This window comes from Notamacropus eugenii, chromosome 5, assembly GCF_028372415.1.
Source record: "Notamacropus eugenii isolate mMacEug1 chromosome 5, mMacEug1.pri_v2, whole genome shotgun sequence".
NCBI lineage: Eukaryota > Metazoa > Chordata > Mammalia > Diprotodontia > Macropodidae > Notamacropus > Notamacropus eugenii.
The window spans coordinates 153,132,763-153,155,113 of NC_092876.1; the positions used below are offsets into that span (position 1 = coordinate 153,132,763).

Sequence of the window (22,351 nt, forward strand, 5' to 3'; positions counted from 1 at the left end):
ACAAGAACTATATGGGGACTTAAATCAAACTGTACAGAAAATATATAGGACTATACAATTTTAACAATATTTGTTGAATAAATTAAATTCTATTAAAATAAACACTGAGTCCTAATATTTATGTTAGAAGGTAATTTTTTTTTTGAGTATTGCTTCATTCAGTGACTAGAACTTTAAATGTTACCCTATAGAGGGAGCTAGGTGGTGCTATGGATAGAGCACTTCATCCGGAGTCAGGAACACATGAGATCAAATCCAGCCTCAAATACTTACTAGCTGTATGACTCTGGGCAAGTCACAACCTCTGCCTCAGTTTCCTTAACTATAAAGCAGCAATCATAATAGCAGGGTTGTTGAGAGGATCAAACAAAATATTTGTAAAGCACTTAGCACAATGCCTGACACAGAGTAAGCACTTAATAAATGCTTCTTCTTTTCCCTTTCACCTTCCCTATATGTTTCCTTCTCTTCTCTGATACTGCCACTGCCTTAGTAGGGCATTCATCTCTTCATACATGGAGTATTGCAAGAGCCTGCTATTTGATCTGTTTGGTCTCCCTCTCACAAATCTGTCCCCACTCCAATCCATCCTCCACTCAGCTGCCAAATGATCTGCCTAAAGCAGATCTGATCATGCCATCCCCCACACGCTACTCCCTATCACATCCAGAATGAAATATAAAATACTCTTTGGTGCATTCAGAGCCCTTGATAAACTGGCCCTCCTACCTTTCCAATCTTCTTACACTTTACACCCCACCACATATTCTGAAATCCAGTGATATCAATCTTCTTGCTACACAAACAAGATACTCTCTTGCCAACTCTCAGCATTTTCACCATCTAACCCCCATGTTTGGAGCACCACCTCCTGACTTCCCTAGCTTCCTTTACCTCTCAGCTAAAGTCCCACCTTTGGCAAGAAGACTTCCTCAGGCCTCCTTAATTAGAATGCCTTTCTTCTTAGATTATTTCTAATTTATCCTGTATATATCTTGTTTGAACATAGTTGATTACACATTGTCTCTCTATTAGACTGTGAACTCCTTGAGAACAGGTACTTGTTTGCCTTTCTTTGTATCTGTGACACACAGCACAGTACTTGATACACAGTAGGCACTTAATAATGGCTAGTTGACTGACTGACAGACTGGCCTTCTTGCTATTCTTCACAGAGGACACTGACACAACCATCCTTTCATCTTTGTATTGCCTGTTCACCATAACTGAAATACACTCCCTCCTTACTTCTACTTCTTAGAATCACTTCATCCCTTGGTACATGTGGCCTTTCTTGTTGTCTCCATCTGCTAATGCCCTTCCCTCTAAAAAATGGCCTTGCATTTCCTTTATATATTTTGCATAAACAAATGTGCCTTTTGTCTCATGATAGAATAAAGCCTCTCAAGGTTCTAGGTTATTTCCTTTTTGTCATCATAATAGTGCCTGTCATATAGCAGGCACTTCATAAATGCTTGATGATTGGTTGAGGTGGCTATTATAAACATGAAACATAGCAAGGCAGAAATGATCAATTTATACAATGAGAATAAGAGAATTTAGGACTTAGAAGAGACTTTGGGTAGACTCGCTCAGATCTGGCCTCTGACACTACCTGTGTGAGCTTGGCAAGTCACTTCACCTTGACTTCAGTTTCCTCACTTGGAAAAGGAGAGAGTTGGATTAGTTGGCCTGTAGGTTACAGCTATAATCCCATGTTCTAGAGCAGATGAGGAAACTGAGGACTAACCAGTAAGAGGAAAGCAACTCATTCAGGGTCACATAGCTAATGATAGAGCTTCAATTAGCCCAGGTATCCTGAATCCAAAACTAGTGCTATGCCCCACTGTCAAAAGGAACACATTTTAGCTAATTTTGTAACTGAGAAGAATTAGTATGTTGAAAACCAAAAGCAAATATTAAAAATTGGATGTAGCTTCAAAAAAGAGACACATCCAAGTCAAATCTTATATGCAAAAAGATCATAGATTTAAAGCTAGAGGGACCTTATGGGTCATTAAGTTCCACCTCTTCATTTTCCAAATGAGGAAGCTGTAGGGCAGAAAAGTTGTGACTTGCTGAAGGTCACAAAAGGTAGAGTTGAGCTTCAAATTCAGCACTTTTGACTCCAGGAACAATACTAATTCCATGGTACCACACTGCCTTAGGATAGGGGACATGAAACAAATTAATCTGTATCGAAACCAGGACTATAGAGTTCTAACAATATTTGTTTAACAAATTATATTAAATTCTATTAAAATGAACGCTGAGTCCTAATATGTGGGTTCAGACATAATTCTTTGTTTAGGTATTACTTCATTCTTTGAATAGAGCTAAAAATGTATTACACACAAAATTTGTTATGATAATATTTATGACTGTATAATGAGATATGATCTGTGTGTTTTTCTTTGTTTTTCTTTATTCAATATTAGACTCATGTTTGAGTTCATAAATAGCACTAACATTACAAAGCTCATAGCATAGGATTATAGGGAATGCTAGCATAATACTATCATTAAGACAGAAGTAGAGTGATGGGCTCTGTCTAGAAGCCAAATGAGCACATGTCCAGCATTTTAGGAGCCTCGTTCAGTTCTTGTCCAGTGGCCATATATGTCCTGAAAGAGCTAGGATGTGAATTCTGACCCAGACCTTCCCTAATTGAATTTGGATCATTCCTTTCAAAAGCACAATGGTTCTGGGAAAGATCCAAGGTTTGGACACCCAAGAAACATTTGAGAAGGCTTGGGCCTGAAACTGACCTCCTTGGAGGCATTTGAGTGGCATCCTTTTTCCTTCTGTTAGAAGACAATATGGCTGTTTAGAGCTAATAGCAGACCACAGTCTTCCTGTGGAGGGAGCAAGTAGAGCAAACTCCTCCAGCCAATGCTAGCACAAACCAGTATTCCCTGGCCTAGGCTATAACCTAGACAAGCATCCCAGAAAGAAGACTAGTCTAATTCCAGGTCAACATTAAGCTCAGAATTCACGTAGCAATACCATAACAACAACATAATAATAATTTTCATTTTTTTAAGGGGGAAATGGGATCACAGTCTAGGATCTCCTATAGAACACTCTTTTTCCAGGATCATTGTTAACTCAAAAGAAATTACATGAAAGTGCTTTTAAAATAGAAAAGCTCTATACAAATGTAAGGTTTTAGTTTTATTGAATGATTAAATTCAACACAATATGGTTTAACAAACATAAAAGTAAAAGCCTACTTTCAGGTTAAAAATAAACTTAATAAGTATAGGGTAAGGAACACCTAGCTTGTGAAAAATACTTGGGGATTTTAGTTGACCACAAGATCTATTTAAGTCAGCATTGTGACACAAATACTAAAAAAAACCCAAACTAATCTTAGTCTATAATCAACAAAATGTAAGGTGCTGACAATCTAATAAAATCAATTCATACAGGGATCTACTGACTTAAAAATCAACTGCATAAGTATAGAATTGGAAGGGGAATGACTAGATCAAAATTCATGGAAACTTAGTGGACTTCAACAAGATTCTGAGTCAAATGTGGCATGTCCTACTTCTTGCAAAAGTTCACGGAATCACAAAATTGTAAGATCTCAGAATCGCAGAATCTCAGATTAGAAAAGCACCCCAGAGGTCATCTAGTCTAGTCCATACCTAAACAAGAATCCCTTCTGCAACATACCAGACAAGTAGTCATCTTTTCTTTGTTGGAATACCTCCTTGTGGGAGGTAAACCAACTACATTTTCACTTTTGGACAGCTCTAATTGTTTGAAAGTTATTCTTTATATGTGAGATGATAATTGTGAATCATTTAGTTCAGTGCCTGGCATACAGTAAGTGCTATATAAATGTTATCTGCTATTGTTATTATAGTCTCAGGATTCAGCCGCTGTTTTCCAAAATGCCTGGATCCAGAAAGCAATCACTTACTGGGAGAACTTCCCAGAACTCTATTTCTCACATGACTGTGTTTCTGTAGCTCTGGGTGATTAGAGAACTGGGAGACACCAGATGGTGAGAAGATAAAGCAAGAAGGGTCTAAGATTCCATTGGCAATATCCAAGAACCCAAAGCATTTTCCTGAGAAAATGGGAGCATGGAGAGGAGATAACAGTCTGTAGAAACAGAGACTGACAAATGCTCTGAAATTAGCCTGTCTTTGGACCATCTACACACACACGTGTGTGTATGCATGTATATATGTATATATGTATGTATATACATATATTTCCTGTCTTTTTCCACACCCTCCTATCTCCATTTCAGAGATGTGAGTGCAAAAGAAACTGATTTCATAGGCAAATCTGGTAAGAATCAGTGTGGAGTTTGTAACCATTAAGAAATAGAGGAGTGGGGCCAGTTATGTGGTGCATTGGATAGCACACAGGAATTTGAGTCAGAAGGACCTGAGTTTAAATCTGGCATCAGATACTTACTATCTGTGTGATCCTGGACGAGTTGCTTAATTGCCTTGTAAAAAAGAAAAAAAAGTCCCAGTTACTTTGTAAAAAAGAAAAAAAAAATGGAGGAAAAAATTATGTTTATTTCTTTGCTATGCAATTATGTCCCAAAGAAGTATTTTACTTTTTCAATGTATGGCTCTTGCTATGTCTTGTGAGTAAGTAGCAAGCTGAATTAAGTTGCTCTTTAGAACTTCTCAGGAAAGTGCTTAAGTCAGATTAGATAAATTGTAATTATCATCAAAGACAGCCCTAAATATAACTCTTAACCAATGTGGATACAGAGTTGAAAGGCATACAGGTCACACGTATCATGCCAAAAATCTGCCTCTTTGCAATTTCTACACATTGATTCTAATTCTAAACTCCCCCCTCGCTGAGTAGAATAATTGGAATCCCCTGAACTGTACTCCTTCATTCAAATAAAGGAAAACATACATCATTTCCCCCTTTCCCCTTATGTTCTCATCTAGCATAAACATTCACAGATCTTTCAGATGATATTCATATGGCATGACATAAGGAGGGAGGGGACATTAAGGCATAAGAAATCATAACAATAGAAAGACTTATATGCGCCACTGAAGAATAAAATAAGAAAAACCTGGAACAATATACACAAAAACTACAACGGAAACGGGGGAATAAAAACCAATAAAAATGAAACTGAATGCTGTATAATTATTATGGCAAGCTTGACTTCAGGAAGGAATTGAGAAAGTTCACCTCCCTCCCTTCATTGTTGATGTAGAGGACTATGGGTATGTTGTAATTGCCTACACTATCAGACATATTTGAAGTATCGCTTGGTTTTACTGAACTGCTTTTTTTAACCTCTTTTTTTAAATCTTTGTGACAAGGGGTAGCTTTCTGGTTTCAGGAGAGATATATTTAGGAATGCATATAACAACAAAAATATCAATAAAAATTTTAAATCTTTAGTAAAAGGTTGAACTGGCATTATTAGACAGAAGGGAACCTTAAAATTCAGTCCACAGGATACCTTTCAATTTTCCACCTCCCTGTGTGTACAGAATTTGTACAGAAAGTGCCAATGCAATAACCACCTGCATTTCTTACATCAACAAGCAGAAGGCAAGTGGGACCCTTCCACTAAGGGCTGTGCCTGGGCTGCCTACATATCGATTGATTTGCTTACCAGTCAAGGCAATTCAGATTCTAGAAAGTATTAGAAGACTAAAAGGATTAATTCCCTTCAATTCTTCCAGGACCTCTAGAGGTGTAGACAAAGTTAAACAATAGCAGCAATAATCATTAATATTTAGTATAGTTATAAGTCTCAGGAGTTTTCAAAGTGATTAATATAGAACCCCACAAAAGTTTGTTCTCCTCATTTTACAAGGAAGTAATGTGGCCCCACAGAGGATCTTAGCAAAATAGATTTAGAAATGGAAAGGGACTTTAGAGATTTTCTATTCTAACTCCTTTTACAAATGAGGATCTGAGGCCTAACGATGTTCACTGACTTAAGCAGGTACTAAACAGGGCCAGGATTTTAATCCATGTGCTCTGACTCAAATCCAATGCTCTTTAATTGCATCATGCTGCCCTTGAAACTGAACATAGCTCTTCTAGAGGCTTCACATATGAGAGACAGGTAGTCCAAGTCTTCTTATCCTGGGGTCTGTGAACTTATTATATTTAATATTTTGATAATTATTTCTATATAATTGGTTTCCTTTGTAATCTTATGTATCTTATTTTATGGGTTCAAAGCATGATTCAGAAAAGGGCTTACTCTACTACCAGCTCTACCAGCAAACACTTGATTGCTTTGCCACAGAGAGACATGAAAGCCCAAGGCAATATCAGTTTAAAGCAAAAACTCATTTTAAAAATATTAATCAGGAAAATGACAGAAGATTTCAAAAGGTATTGACTTACAAAAATGTGAAAACCAATAGAGGGGGAAATGTTGGTAATTCCACCCAACTAAGCTATCATACCAAGAGTATTTATGTGTGCGTTCGTCCTGTTGCTGAAGAAGACCATGCCATCAGAGAAATAATGATATGACTTGTGCTCGACTTTGTTTTGAGTGAGGGAGGGCTGTGCAGGTCACCAGCCTCACTTCTCCTCCAGAGCCATCTGAATCCAGTGACCAGATATTCATCAGGATGACTGGAGATGGCCCAGGATGAGGCAATTGGGGTTAAGTGACTTGTCCAAGGACACACAGCTAGTGAGTGTCAAGTGTCTGAGGTGAGATTTGAACTCAGGTCCTCCTGACTCCCGCACTGGTGCTCTATCCACTGCACCACCTAGCTACCCCACCAAGAGTATTTATACATGAAACTAAAAGGAAAGCAATAAAAAAGATACAATATGGAACAGATTTCCCAGCTTTTCTCTAATGATCTGTTCTTATCATTGATTCTTAAATAATCTGTCATAAAGAAGTTACAAATTAGGAAGGCACATGCTTGGCAAAGGTATTCACCACTGTCAGAAGCTATCATCTTAGTAAATGAGCATTATTCTACCCTTGATAACTTATTAGCTGTATAATCACAGGCAAGTCACAATCTCTCTGATCTTTCATTCTGTTTAACCCTGTTTCCTCATCTGTAAAATGAGTTGGAGAGGGAAATGGAGAACCATCCCAGTATTTTTGCCAAGAAAACCCCAAACAGGGTCACAAAGGATGAGACAATACTGAAAACTAAGCAACAAACAACAGAGAAATCCTGTCTTTTCTGATCTTAATGAGAAGGAATAGCTGTCAATCCTGTTAGCCTACACAGTCCTGTGGTTGGTAGGGGGTAGTGGGGACTGACCCGATTTTGTCAGGTATTTGGAGAGTGGCAGTCCCTAATGAGAATGGGCCCCTGAGTTCAACACAAGACTTATGTCTGGTGGTGCACCTCTGAGACACGCTTCTCCCCACATCTATAAAATTCCAGTCATACAACTTTGAAAAAGTAACACTTTTTGTTATACAATAATATGTAAAATTTTATAATTAGTACCTCTTGAAAAGATATAGTACAAATGACAGTGATTGCATCATTATTTGAACACTTCTTAGGTAAAGATTCCTTTAGAATTTATGTTTGACAAAATACTAGCAAGATATTACAAAGGTTATTACTTGGTTAAAACTAAGTCCATGCATTGGCCCAGCCAGTGTTTTTCTCAGTTGGAAACTAAGAACTTTTGGATGCTTTGAAGCTACTGTCTTTACTGAGCATAATCTGCTTTACCTTTTGTTGTTTTTTTGGAAACGATCTTGCTTAGATTTTAAAATGAATGTTCATTCATTGTGCTTTTAAAAATACATCTTCTGTGATATTAAATGCAGGAGGGAAAAATCTTTTCACATCACAGTAAATGTCGATATAAAGAATGTTCATATAAGCAATTTATTCAGTGAGTCTTTTTTTCTGCTTGCTTTTCTATTTTTATTTATATGTAGAAATGGCTGAGTACAAGTGTTTAAACAACAGCTTCCTTCTTCACAGCCTAGGGTTTTCTTGGACTTGATTCAGTGATAAAATGATAATACTTTGACATCATTGCCTGTTGCTATGGAAATTAATAGACCATCAGAAAATTGGCAACATCTACCTCCCCACCAGAGTTGCTTCATAAGAATCTAAAACATAGTCAAGAGGTAATTCCTATTTTATGAGTAGTTCCTTGCCCTATCCACTTACCTAACAGTTTTAATTACTGTAAATTATAGTTAATTATGAAGTTACTTATTTGACATTAATAATATTATGTTTACAAGAAATTAGAAGGCAAGTATCTATTATATATCTTCTGTTCTTTCCAAATTTAATGATATAAGAAGAAATATATAAGAAGAAAAGACTAGAAATGGAAGGGTATCAGTAAACCTGGGTTTAGTCCTGGTATGCTACTAAATTTATATGTGACCTTGGACAAATCAGTTCTTTGGGATTCAGTCATCCTATCTGTAAAATGATAGTTGAATAAAATTACCTCTAAAATCTCTGCTAACTCTAGCATTCTTTGAATTTACTGTGTAATTTCTTGACATTTTAAAACTATAGGAAAAGCATTTTCCGGTAAATAAAAAGGAAATTTGGGGAAATTTTAAAGTATAATAAATACTTTTAGCACCCTTCACAGATACACAGACAAGTAGTCAGCATCCTCAGGCATTCTCCTGGGTCCTTACTGACCTCATTCTCCTCCAGTGAACAGTGTACTCCAGCTATACATATGTTTCTAGATTAAATGGAAGCCGTAGCTGAAGAGCAAGCAGCAGGGGAGAGAGCCGCAATGGAGAGCAGCAATTCCAGACTTTGACCGTTCACTGGTAATGTTAAATTTGTGAATTGTTTTGGTCCAGAGGAAAAGAGTCAATTCTCTACCAATCAAGCTCCTTCCCCTAAATGAGGAAGAACTAACCTAGCTTAGCACTTTCAATCTGGTGGTCCCTGGGGGACATGTTTCATCAGATAGCTGAGTTCTTTCACCATCGAATAATCTTAAGGTACATTTCCTTTGTGAGTTAGGGATGGGTGAGCAACCCAAAGTAACACTATGTGTCTGGAGGACTTATAAGACCTTGGAGAATATGGGACTCACCAGTGTCAAGGGGAATTAGCTTAACTTTTTATGGGTTCATGTATGAGTTTTCATAATTAAAAAAGAGTCCACATTTTTTTAAGGTTAAGCAAAGTACATCTTATATTCAACATACTTTTAAATTGCCTTTTTACCCAAGCTTGGGCTTATTGCTGAAGGAGATGTGGCTCTGGATTGGTGGAGAGAATGCTAAGCATACTGTGACACTTGGTGCCTGCTGAGGGGCAGAACTGGTGTGAGGGTTCCTTGGGGAACTGACACCTGGAGAAAGAGAGAGAAAAATACTTTGGAAATTCCAAAGTAAGAGGAGCCTACAGTTAGTAGAACTAGAAGCAGTGAGAGGAAGTTTTAAAAGAGTCAAACTTAGGCTTGAGATGAGGAAAAACAGTCAGCTGTCCAAAAGTGGATTGGTCTGCCTCAGAGAGTATTGGGCTTCCCCACTTTAGTAGTCTTTAAGCAAAGCAGGCCCTGGAGTCAGGAGGACCTGAGTTCAAATCCAGCCTCATATACTTACTAGCTGTGTGATCCTGAGCAAATCAATTAACCCTGTTTGCCTCAGTTTCTCATCTGTAAAATGAATTGGAGAAGGAAATGGCAAACCATTCTGGTATCTTTGCCCAGAAAATCCCAAAAGGGGTCACAAAGAATCAGAAACTACTGAAACAACTCAACAAAAACAACAAATGACCGTTTGTCATGTATGTTATAGAATAGACAAGAAATCCTCTAAAGTCTCTTCCCAACATGACAATATATGTGACTGGTGAATCAAAGGAGACAATATTCAAGAAGAAAGAATGATGAAACCCATAGATTTAAATTTTTTTTGTGCATTGTAAGATATGGGTAATAAATAGAACAAAGAAGAGACCTTAATTTAACACAAAAATTTACCTTGTAAGTGTTTTTGGCACTAGGTGTCATTGTACTTATTACTAGAATACAGCTCTAGAAAGGTATATTTAGTGCAAAACAAGAACAATAGATAAAAGTTGTGACAAAGTAGTATTGTACTTCAAGAAAACATTCTCAGGTGGGGAAATTCAGGAATTCAAATTGAATGAGGGTGGAGGTTTAGGTGAGGCTTATTAGATAGAGAAATAGAAATATTTTTATAAAGCTTATACTACAAACCACTGAGGCAAAAGGTGATAAAGCAACAAGCATTTATTCAGCCCTGATTTTGTGCTACACATGGTGAAAAAGGAAGAATTAGATAAAAAATCTGGAAAACATGACAAATGATATTTTAGTGATGTGAGACTTCAACTATTGAGACATCTACTGGAGTTTTCTCTCTGTCAAAAGCAAAGAAACACATATTTGTGATTTGACTTGATCATTTCATCCTTCACACGAAGGAAATGATAAGGGGAACTGCTTTTCTTGACTTGACTTTGATCAACTATGAAAAATTTTAGGGTCAAGTGACCAATCATCATAGAGTTCATGATAAAGAGCTAGACAGCAAGTATTCACAAGGTATCCTCTGTAAGTCCTGGTCCATTCTCTGGGATTATATTGTAGTCTGGCAGATTACTCAATTTTTACATTTTTTTTTTTTTTTTGGTATATGATGGTTTGCCATGAGTTTCCTATTCTGTGTTTTCATTAGACACCAAAACTTTGTGGCAAGACTTTTCTCTGGTTAGTGATCCTGACAACAAAATTGACCATACCATTGCTTGTTTCTCTAATGGCCCTTCTGAGCTGAACCCATAGTTTGGCAATAGGCCTTCTCCCACCTGTCTCTCAGTGCAGCAAAGTCTTGTTTCCAGTTCTCTACATCATCTGCATCTTCCAAATTTACTAAGCATAGATCATTAGGCAAGCCTGGCTCTCATTCGAAAATTGGCTGATGAGGAAGGATCATTTCTAATAGCACTCTATGTGTACTAGAAAAGCCACATGCTAACTCCATCAGGCTTTCTGCTCAGGTCTCAGGGTCCTTGAGAATAGCATGTTGGAGCTCTAAGTTATGATCCATTTTGAAGTGTTATCTTAGACACATAGGGGCACAATCTCTCCCTCTCTCTCTCTCTCATTTTTATTTCCTTCATTTAATGTATCAGGTCTATATTCATGAAAGTACTGAGGGATTGTCCTTGGTATATATAAATATACCATTTCATTTTGTAACAGTACCTTGGTCAGTCAGTCAACGAACATATATTAAGAGCCTACTCTGTGCCAGGCTCTGCATTAAGCAGTTACTTCAGTCAATTTAATATAATCCATGTTCTCCACAGGCCCTGCACCTTTGATAGTTAACCTCTAAGCAGTCCTTTTTATTATAATGGCAAGTCAGGGGCCTATGCTTCTCTAAAGCAGTACACTTGTGCATCGTCTATATTGTGTGTCCTAAACAGGTTCCACTCCTACTAGATAGGAACATCCCACCGAAAAATATCATAGCTTTCAATATTGAATAGGATAACTCCCCTCCACTACCCCCAGGACTAGCACCTGCTACTACTGGTACCAGCTACTAACTGTCCTTAAGTAGGCTTTTTAAACCATCTCCAATTTATCCTAAACTCACTAGGATAAATCTCCAATTTATCCTCCATCAACTCCTGTTCAACAGTGGAGGAAATGATAAGAATGAAGGGGCAACATCATTTAGTGATATCAAGTGTTCCCTCTCAGGAAATGGCCAAGCTCTTTTAAATATCCCAAACTTCTCCCCAAAACAAAGGCCCATTTCCTTAATAATAATTTGTTATAGGTGTTTGTCTAGGAGTCATTAAACCCTACAGTATTCAATGAATTAAAAGATTATCATAGAGAGATCAACTGAGAAGAGTATAATGGGTATGAACAGGTTATAGCACATAACAAATAAGCAATCAAAATGAAGAATTAGAGTAAAGTATGTCATTAGAGGTAGACTATCAAGGAATAACTGATGGATGGCTGTGTGCTGGATGGTATCCTTTAAATATCTGGAGAAATTGAGAAACATGCACAACATGTTGGATAGCCCTAATGACCTTATGGGAGTCCATGGACAAGACTCCCATAGAATGGGCTTCATTCTATAGTACTGGTAGGAGCATCAGCCTCATGAGATTACATATCCATTGTATATTTGAGTACCATACCAATTCACAGTACGGTGTGAATCTTCCTTCCATTTGATTTGTCCAGTACTTTACCATCACCACTACCGCTCTCACCAAGGAAACATTGCATATCATAAAATCTCTACAGTAGTCTCATACTTATGTTTAGTGGGAATCCCCCAATGCAGTAGCACTAGATGACCATCTAATCCCACCACAAAACACAGTTCTACCTGAATACACATGGCAGATACTCAAAACTCCACAAAATTATTTCAACATAGAATTATGTATTATACTTCAGCCTACTGATGCTGTGCTGAAATCATATCCCCACAGTGTAAAATGAGTCTAAAACAAAGAACATAATGCCATTTCAGCAACAAACGAGAAAAGTTCAATAACACTTTAATACACAATGATAAAGTGTTTATTTGAATTATATTTAGCTAGAATGCTATTAATGCAGAAAACTAGTTTGATCTAAAACTTCATAATCAATTACCCCTAACCATCTACAGACAACTCATATACTTTCTTTTATATCCTAAATGAGTCCCATGAACACAACCTGAGGACCCACAAATATCACTGGGCTCCCTAGCTACCTTGAATTCTATAAGATGTTTGCAATGAAAGTATGAAAATATGGTTCAAGGCCCTTACATTGTATGCACATACAGTGCAGCAATCAGAACTCAAGTACAAAAGCATTTAAGAGAGAACAACAAGGTAATTCACAGGAAAAAAGTAGAAATTTTTAATCCTTTTCAACAGTATAAAAAACAGCTACAATTACCTACAAAAAACCATAGAGTCAAAAAGTCCTGGGAAACTCAAGTAGGGATGCAAGGAGGAGAGAGGCATAGAGAGTGATAATGTATCTAATTGTTTCCCATCTCAACTTGGTCTCAGTAGATGACATTGAGATCCATGGTTATCTCTTGGGTGCAGTTATTCACCTCCCTGTCTCCAGGGTATTTAGGATTCTGCCGGGGTTCATTCCATTCTAATATGTACTCATACAAAATTTCTTCCTTATCCTTATTTCAGCCAAAGACTTTTTTTGTTCTTACTCTGGCCAAAGGCTCTCTTCCTTCTCTGAATGCTTTCTGCAGTTGGCAAAAAAAAAAAAAATATTCTTGTGCCTGTATTACATCAAATACCAGGCTGCAGTCTGGATTCCTCCATCTTAACCCAGAAAACTTTTCATCCTAGAAGATCTCTTCAGTCCTGAAATCAATACCTTGGAAGCACCCTTAGTCCCAGTGACCCCTCCTTCTGATTGGATCTTTTCCCAAGTATCTCCATTTAAGGACTATACAGAGTCCAGATATCATTTCATTTCTCCTCGGGCTGCAATCCTCCATTATGTCCCATTGAAGGGAGCTCCCCTACTTTCAGCTGCCTATTATGTATTATGATTCCCCTTTAGAATGTAAATTCCTTAAGGGTAGGTATTATCTTTATTTCTCTTATTTATATTCTCAGTATTTAGCACAGTTCCTGAAACATAGTAAACACTAAGTGTTTAATAAATGCTTATTGACTGACTGACTCATGTGTATAGCATTCTTCTGATTGACCAGTGTTATTCTGGAATTTTTCTTTTGGCCTAGATCTGCTATTTCATAGATTAAGGGGATTCTCAGTAAGAAAACTTTCCTTTACCATTGCAGATGGCAACAGTTCTGCACATTATAGACTTTTATTTACTTACTATTTGTATATTATTTCTCCCAGTAGACTGTAAGCCACTTGATGGAATTCTTTTTTTTTTCTTGTCTAGTATAGTGTCTTGAACCTAGTGGGTGCTTTAAAAGATTTGTTTATTGTTGAAAGAGTTGTTTGGTTTGGATTCAGAGAACAGAGCTAGGGCTAATGGGTTGAGATTGCAGAGAGACAAATTAGTTCCATGTAAGGGAGCAAAAGCTTCCTAATATTTATAGCTTTATAAAAATAGAATTCCTTCTTTGGGAGGTAGAAAGTTCCCCATAATTGAAAGTGCCCAAGTATAGACTGGTTGACCACTTGTCAGGTATAAATTAAATTGTAGAAGGAATTCCAATTTAAGCACAGAGATTTACCAAAAGACCTTACATTTTCTTCTGGTTTTGACATCTTTCTGTCTCCCTCAATCAAGGCTGATATATAAGAGCCTTTATGACTAATTTAGATGATCTGTTTTCAAAGGCTCCTGAAAGCACTGGAATTTGTTTTGTATATAATAATTTTAAGTAGCTACAGTAAATAATTTGATTTCAATCTAATGTTGAAGTAATCTTTGCAATTATCTTTGTTCAGAAAGTATTTTGATTCTGACTTTGTATCCTCAGAACTGAGCAGAATGCATGACACATAGCAAATACTACCAAGTGCTAGCTGAATTGAATCGACTCTTCCACCTCCTGTATTTTTTTCTGAATGATGTCATTTAAGGCCTTCCAAAGTAAAAGAGCTCATTTTATTCTTGAATCTATCTATCTACTATCTATCTATCTATCTATCTATCTATCTATCTATCTATCTATCTATCTATCTATCTACCTATCTATCTATCTATCGTTTGATCAGGGATAATTTGGCTAAAAGCAATTTGTTATGGGAATTGTTTGCAAATTAAACAGCGTAAGTATTAAAAGTTTTTTAAAACAGCAGTCATAAGTAAAATGAGTCAGGGAAATATATTTGTAAAAATGATGGAAGACGTTGAAGTTCTTTTCAATTTTAGATCGAAAGTACCATAACCATTGAACACACTGACAAAATCCTTGTTGTGACTAGATTGCACTGATGGTGCCCCCTTGGGGTCTAAGTCTTAGACTATATTTTATAGATATGAGCACAATAATCCAAACTGAACTTAATTTGTGGATCATGCAGCGTTAATGTTTTTTATTGTTCCTCTTCAAGAACGAAGGACAAACAACAACGTTTTTTTTTTTTTATATTTCCCCTAAAGTCCTTTTTCCAGGAGAGAAAAAGAGCTGACCAGAAAGAAGTTGAGAATTTACCAATGGTCATCCATCTATACCTGCAGTGTGTGTTTGTCCTTTGTTGCTGAAGAAGACCCTGCCATCAGAGAAATAATGACATGACTTGCACTTGACTTTGTTTTGAGTGAGGGAGGGCTGTGCAGGTCACCAGCCTCACTTCTCCTCCAGAGCCATCTGAATCCAGTGACCAGATATTCATCAGGATGACTGGAGATGACCCAGGATGAGGCAATTGGGGTTAAGTGACTTGCCCAAGGTCACACAGCTAGTGAGTGTCAAGCGTCTGAGGTGAGATTTGAACTCTGGTCCTCCTGACTCCCGCACTGGTGCTCTATCCACTGCACCCCCTAGCTGCCCTACCTGCAGTAGACAAGTCTCTTGGATGACTAAATCTGAAGGGAGTAGTTCAGTTCATACAAAGAGCAGGAAAGTATGATGGAGATCGTTTGAAAACTCTTCTTCTGTGAGTCCTCCATGGTTCAAAAATCCACAAAAAGCTGCTGAGCTCACCAATGCCTACATAGAGGAATAAATAACTATGGAGCTTGAATTCCATTGGTAAGAACAGAGACTTGATTAGCTCAACTCCTGGAAGGGATGGGGGACAGAATCCGGTTAGGATGACCCCTGTCTTTTCCTCCTTGTGACCTGTTATTCTCCAGGATAGGGGAGGTGCTGCAGTACTGTTTCTGTCAAGGTGGACCTGAAGATTTCTATCAATCCGAACAGGCAAAGAGGCAGCTGACTCTTCACAAGTTTATCCAGTCCATTAGTACCTTAACAAATTGAGCTAGGAGTCTAACTAGCTCAAAGAAGGGATCTAGATCACAGTTGGGAGAGCATCAGAAGAGTCAAAAACTGTGCTCTCTCCTTCACAGTGAATCTGGTTGCATGTATTGGTAGTTTCTGACTAAGCCAAGTCTTCAAAGATTGGTCTGATTGGAAATGAATTTCTCTAAGTCATCCAGCAAGGGTTTCTTTTTAGTTATAAATGAAGTAACCCATTGCAGTGTGGGCCCAGAGTTTGAAAAACTTACATTTCTGTCAGGAAACCAGACAACTCCACTGTTCAGCCAGAAAATCTTTCTGGGGGTCAGATCCAGTTGGTCAAAGGCTGGGAAACTCATTTCAGTTGTAACTACAGCCAATTCCTTTTTTCCTTGGCCTACAACCAGATGAGACTAGAAGTCAATTCTGTCCATTCAGAAACTTGTCTTTGCTGCTACAGAGTATTGGGGAAGAATCTGTGCCCTCCCACAGAGGCTGTAGAGTGAGGGAAGCTATTAGTGTCATTATTATAGTCTGGAGGAGCATTTAACATATTGCTTACTGAAGGAGGTGGGGAACTATCACTATGAGGACTCTGGGATGATGCTGCAAATTGTTGGCTGTAAGCATAGGGAGTAGAAGTATGGTTAAGGGTTTGAAAGAGAGGAAGAAAGCTTTGAATAATTGCTATAAGAAAGGAGATAGGGAGTTAATAAGATCAGAGTAAAAATATTGCAGTATGGTGTGCTTGGATGATTTCATGTACCATAGTTTTATAGCAAATAAAAGTTACTTGGATTCATGACTTTTCCAGTGGAGTACAGCAGCTTGGAAGGAGGAGTAGAAGAACAGAATTATGGAGTGTCCCTAAAATTGAGGATTTCACAGGACAACTAGGGGTAGAAGGTAAGTATAGTTTTTTGTTTCTCATAGACCACAGGTATAGATAACTCCGTTAGATTAACTCCACTGATACAGATCAGCAACTCATATATAACTTATAGTCTTAGGGAGCTAGGAGTAGTGGTCTCTGAAGTGAAGACTGAGGCCTGTAGCCTGACCCCGATGGGCATCTTACCCTTTATGAGAGCAAATTCTGGGACTTATGTCTAGAAAATCAGCTTACCCTTATCTCCCAACACTCTCTACTTTGTTCCTCCTCCAGTATGTGTAATCTTCCTAGAATCATCTCTTCTGAACCTAGCTCACAGCAGTTATAACACAACTCCAAACCTATTACCAAGAATAGTACCTGTTTTAGGTACCAATGGGAAAACCTCTTCAACACTCAGCATACCCACCCCATGGACTCCCAGATTACCTTGTGACTGGAGCAAGTGACCATTAAAGGTGGGCTCCTTTCCTCTTTTCATTTTGAGTGGGATTGAGCCAGCATGGATCCACTGGGACAAGTTGCCATATCTCATTACATTTTCCTTCTGTTCAAACCCACTTGTCTTCCAAATTCCAATCACTTTCAACCATTAACAGTTACCCAGGTTCAGCCTCAGGGTCATCTACAATTCCTCACTTTTACTCACTCCACATCTTTGGTCAGCTGCCATATCTCTTCTTACCTCCAGAGCTTTCCTCACAAAGACCCCTTATTTCTATTAACACAACTACCACCCTAATCCTGTCCCTTATCACCTTTCACTTGGACTACTTCAATAGCCTCCTAACGGCTTCTCCATCCCTAAGTCTCTCTCTACGCCAATCCAAACCACTGCCAAAATGATTTTACTAAAGCTCTGGTTTAACCACTTAACTCTCCTACTCAAAATACTTCAGTGGCTCCCTATTGATTCTAGCATCCTATATTATTCCATCCTTTTTTAAATTTTATTTTTGGTGTAAATTTTATGATGTATTATCAATTCAAAAGAATATATATAATTAGTAAATCAGTAAATAGATGCATATTGGGGGTGAGGTGCTCAAAAATTCTTTTTAGTGAAAAGGGTGTATGATCAAAAAAGTCTGGAAATCACTAGACTAGGAAAATAAGAAATTAAATGACTTCTACAACATTCTATATCTAGTTGTGTCCTCAGGAGGATTTGAATGCAGGTCTTCATGGTTCCAAAATCAGTCTCTATCCATTACATGACACTGCCTCAAAGTTACTTATTTTTCTCTCACTTTACACCCTGCATATTTAATTGAAAGCTTTTTGTTTTGTTTTGTTTCTTTTAATGTGGCTAAAGTCACCATCCAAAAAGATCTTGGTGATACCACAACAGCCATGTCTATTGAACAGCAAACACAGGTTTTGGCAGTGAGTAAACTGGGACATATGCCTGTGGGTGGTCACATCCTGTTATAGAGACCAATGAAACCCTACTTTACCTTTATTTCCATTTTTATTCAACACATTTGTTTCTGCTACATTGAAGGAAGTTTTCTCAATAATAGCTGTCAATGAATCCTTCTTAGCAGTTTCAGGGACAAAAGGCTGTTTAATGGCTGGCAATGAATCATTTCTACTCTGCCTCCTTCAAAACACTTTCTCTAGCTCACTGGAAACCAGTATTCATTAACTTGTGTTCAATACACCAGTGCCTCAACAAATTTCATGGTTGTATAAGGTAAAACCTCTTGTGTGTCTATTTTAAAATCTGAAATTATGTTCTAATTTTGTACTTTACAAAACATTCTTACCAGTTTGTTTTTTCTACTCCAAGATACTAGATATGTTCATATTTTATCAATAAATTTTATCATTACTTGATCAATAAATGTTAACTTATAATTATTTCACTTTATCAGTAAATATTTGTGATCTACTTGTTGATTACTTGGTCCCACATTTGATAGTTGCTAAGGGACCCTTTGATATAAATTAGTAACTGCAAACACTCAAGTTTCAAAATACAAAGAGATAAGGAGGTAGAGCTGGGAATCATGGCTTTCTCACTGAAAAAGGATCATCAGGAACTTTCACAAAAGCAAAAGAGGGATGCTAATTTAACTTTCTTCTTTTTTAAAAAACTTATTTGTGAGGGTGGATAGGCTGAGAAAGGTAGGATGGCAGAAGGATTATTAGGAAAAACAAAGTGCTTTAAAGAACTTTTAGACCAGAGGAAATATTAATGAAAAGAAAGTTGCATTGCCCAACAGGAGGAGGATCCTGTAACGACACCAGGATGGTGAAAGGATGAATGATGCCATATGAAGATGAGTTGGTTGTAGGAGCTGGGGATATTTAGCCTAAGGAAGAACAGACAAGAGATAACTCTCTTGAAGCATTTGAATAACCTTATAGAATAGAGAAGGAACAAACTTGTTTCTGCTTGGTCCAGATAGCAGAAATAGTGGGGGTTTATGGAAATTACAAAAAGAAAAAAAATCAGGTTTTAGTTGGATGATACTTTTCCCTAAAAACTTAAAAGTTGTATCAAAGTGGAGTGAATTACTTCAGTAGAAGTGAGTGTCCTGTCACAGGACCTTTTCAAACAAAAACTGATTGATTACTTTCAAGGAATGACATAGCAAGGATTTTTGTTCAAGTAGGCGTTAGAATGTAGAGGGAGAAGTCACTTTAGTTTTCAGATCAGAGTACAAATATGAGGACCTTGCTCTGATTTGTTTATAGTGTTCAGGTTTTTAAAATGTTCACCAAATACTCAACTTTTGGCAGGAAATGTATATACTCAATTTGCTTCATTTTCATTTTTACTATTAAGAAAAATGTCAATTTCTTTGTTTAGCTCAACCACCTTTCATAGCACTTTGGAATGGCAAAGTCAGCATGTTTTTACAATAATACAGAGGTGTCTTGTGTTCTGCCTTTTTGTTGGCATATTGTAAAATTCTTCTTTTAGTGAGCTTTCTTTTTTGAAGTTGATTGCCACTAGAACAACTTGAAAAATGTTTGATTTTTTTGTTTTCTCAATATAAGAATTGTCTAGGAAACATACAATGGATCTGACTTGCTTAAAAGTCATACTTTTAACCACCGTATAGACCTACATTTCATCCTGACATTGAGCTCCTCCAGTGTAGTGTCTAATCCAATCCTGCTGTGTTATATAAATTTCATTTTTGTAAAGTGAAAATTTCTTTTGCTGTGCAATTGCCATCATTAGGTTTAAAATATGATATTCTCCAACACCAGTTTCAATGATATATTTTACATATGTAATCAAAATAGCAACTTTAAATATGTTGCTTTGTTGAGGTTTGGGAATGCTGAGACCCCAAAATAGCAACACACAGGTCCTGCCCAAATGAATTTGACCCAAGCCTTCTTTCAGCCAAAGACAATATTTAATAGAACACCAACAGAGGGTGGGCATGATTCAAAAAACCTGCAATATTGGCTAGAATGAATCTGAATCATTGGCTAGACTCTTTTTTTTTTTTTGGTGGGGGGGAAGCATGAAAAAATTTTTCTTTTCTTTTTTGAGTTTTATTAATTTATTTGTTTTCAATTTTCTACAATCACTTCCATTAGTCTTAGGTTTTCTCTTCTTCTCTCTCACCTCCCTCCCCAAGTCTGCATGCAATCTTATATGTTTTCTATACATACATTCTTATTAAGCGCATTTTCACATGTCATGTTGCATAGAGGATTTAAAATGAATGAGGGAAACCATGAAAAAAACCACAATAAAACAAAACATAAGAGAAAATAGTCTGCTTCATTCTGTAATCCAGTTCCATAGGTCTTTCTCTGGATGTGGATGGCATTTTGCCTCAGAAGTCCTTTGGGAATGTTTTAGGTTCTTGCATTGCTGTGAAGGGCTAAGTCTACCAGAAAAATTCCTCACACACTGTGGTTGTTACTGTGTACAATGTTCTCCTGGTTCTGCTCCTTTCACTCAGCATCAGTTTGTATATATCCTTTCAGGCCTCCCTGAAGTCTTCCTGTACATCATTTCTTATAGTACAATAGTATTCCATTACATTCATATACCACAAAACTTATTTAGCCATTCCCCAATTCAGCCCCAATGGGCATCCCCTCGATTTCCAGTTCTTGGCCACCACAAAGACAGCTACTATAAATATTTTTGTACATGTGGGACCCTTTCCCATTTTTATAATCTCTTTGGGATACAGGCCATCGACTAGACTCTTAGGGAATGGGGGAATTTTAATGGAAGCAAGATGGATTCTATATACAGAAGACAGTGGGAAAAGAGAAGAAGTCTAGATGGAATTAAAGGTATATGGTGGAGCCAGGTATAGATAATGAAAGGGCAGATGTGTGTGTGTGTGTGTGTGTGTGTGTGTGTGTGTGTGTGTGTGTTTGTCCTTCATTCTGGAAGAGGACCATGACATCAAGATGATGACGTGACTTGCCATTCATTTTGATTTGTGTGAGGGAGGACTGTGCAAAGTCACCAGTTTCACTTTCTCCTCCAAAGCTATCTGGGTCCAGTGGCTTGATATTCATCAGGATGACTGGAGATGGCCCAAGATTCAATGTGGGAACTTGGTCATTTTAGGCTAAGGTCTTATCAGACTGTCATTTTGAATGAGATACACCTATTCAATGAATAGGCCTCTAAGTAGTTACTCAAGGGATAGCAGTTAATTAACTGAGAAGGGCCAATTGCCCCAAGCGAACATCAGGGATCTGGGCCATGAAAGTCTAGGGGCTTTTCCTTTTAGAGGTCCAGATCCCAAAGACATGGTCTTTTCCTTTTGAGGGTTCAGATCCCATCCCCATCAGCTTTATCTATTTCAATACAATATAGAAAATTTCAGTTTCTTAATTGGTCACAAAAGTTTTCAGATATATAGATAATTCCCAAAATATCAACAGGACTCATTTCAAGATCTCTTATATATAATCACCAAGCATTGTTTTAACCATATCAATAGCTGGAGGCAATACCAACATTTCTCTATTGAATGAGGATTGTAACTCCTACTAGTTCTGTAAACAACTTTATATAATATACACAATCCTTTCATAAGGCACAAATAGTTTTTGAAAGTTGTTTTTTGCTTATTAAAAGCATTTTTTAAAATGAGTAGATCTTCCTGTCTTCCCCAGGTTGAAAGTGCTGTGGTCAGTAATAGTCTGGATACCACTGATGATCACCATGAAATCTTTGTTCTACTCTTGTTTTGACCCAGGTCAGGTGGCCCCTCCTTAGACAGTCTGGTGGCCCCCCACTCTTGGGCATTTACTATCTATACTGGATGGACGTTAGCCTTACTGAAGCTCAGAACTCCTGAGATCAAGTCAGCAACTGGACTCAGTCTCTCCAGTAGCAGGAAATATATGAGTTCTATACATAGGACTGCCTATAAATGCAGCCCCCAAAGCCTATTGGTATGGGACTCTGCTAAATGGTGGAGAACAATGCCCTGTGGCTGTATAAGGGGCACATGGGAGTTGGCCTATATGGGAGACCTCTAGCTTTCTTTAGGTCCTGAGACAGTTGCTGAGTTCTCTTCAAGCTTCCAGTTGCATCAGATTCTATAGTCACTCCAGGTGCTTCTGGCTTCCATCTTGTAGAGGAA

The 22,351-nt window shown here is 37.6% G+C and overlaps 1 long non-coding RNA gene across 1 annotated transcript in view; it reads left to right on the plus strand.

Annotated features, from left to right (window-relative positions):
* LOC140505353 (uncharacterized) overlaps nucleotides 1-22,351 on the plus strand; it is a 38,451-nt gene that overhangs the window by 6,888 nt on the left and 9,212 nt on the right. Inside the window, exon 2 of the long non-coding RNA XR_011967462.1 lies at nucleotides 16,686-16,777. This is a non-coding gene — a long non-coding RNA (uncharacterized lncRNA). The remainder of the gene's footprint in view (nucleotides 1-16,685; nucleotides 16,778-22,351) is intronic.